Raw genomic sequence first — 1,111 nt, 5'->3', positions numbered from 1 at the left:
TGACTTTTTCAAAAAACCAACTTTTAGATTTCTTGATCTGTTTTATATTCCTTTTGTTTTCAATCTCATTTAATTCTGCTCTAATTTTGGTTATTTTTTTTTCTTCTTCTGGATTTGGGATTGGAATATTCTTCCTTTTTCAGCTGCTTGAGACGTACCATTAAGTTGTTAACATCCTCTCTTTCTGTTCTCTTGAAAAAGACTTGCAATGCTATAAATTTCCCTCTTAGGACTGCCTTTGCAGTATCCCACAGGTTCTGATAACTCGTGTCTTCATTATAATTTTGTTCTAAATATTTGGTAATTTCCTTCTTGATCTCGTCTTTGACCTCTATCATTCAGCATAATATTATTTAGCTTCCATGTTTTTGTTTGAGTCTGCAGATTCCTGTTGTTACTGAGTTCAACTTTTATTCCATGATGGTCCAAGATGATGCATGGAACAATTTCTATTCTTTTAAATTTGCTGAGGTTAGACTTGTGTCCTAAGATGCGATTGGTTTGGCAGTATGTTCTGTGGGCTGATGAGAAAAATGTGTATTCAGTTTTGTTAGGATGAAATGTTCTATAGATGTCTGTTAAATCCAAATGTTGAATGGTTAAGTTTAAATCTAAAATGTCTTTGCTAAGCTTCTTGTTGGAGGATCTGTCCAGCACTGCCAAAGGAGTGTTAAAATCTCTGACTATGATGGAGCTGGGAGAGATCAAGTTGCTCATGCCTGTTAGAGTATCTCTTATAAATTGAGGTGCATTCTGGTTGGGTGCATAAATATTAATAATTGAAGTCTCATAATATTGAGTATTACCCTTAAGAAATATGAAGTGACTATCCTAATCCTTGCTTACTTTTGCTAAAGCCTATTGTATCTGCAAATAAAATGGCAACACCTGCTTTTTTTCTCCTTTCCATTTGCCTGGAATATATATAACCATCCCTTCACCCTGAGTCCATATTTATCTATTAAGGTGAGATGAGATTCTTATATGCAGCGGATATCTGACCTGAGTTTTGTATCCAGTTGTCAGCCAACCTGTGCCTCTTTAGAGGACAATTTAAGCCATTCACATTAATTGAGAATATTCATAAGCCTGGTAGAATTTTGGGTATCAA

Source organism: Otolemur garnettii, unplaced genomic scaffold (assembly GCF_000181295.1).
Source record: "Otolemur garnettii isolate 467f Iridium unplaced genomic scaffold, OtoGar3 scaffold00013, whole genome shotgun sequence".
Classification (NCBI taxonomy): domain Eukaryota; kingdom Metazoa; phylum Chordata; class Mammalia; order Primates; family Galagidae; genus Otolemur; species Otolemur garnettii.
This window is presented reverse-complemented; position numbering follows the sequence as displayed.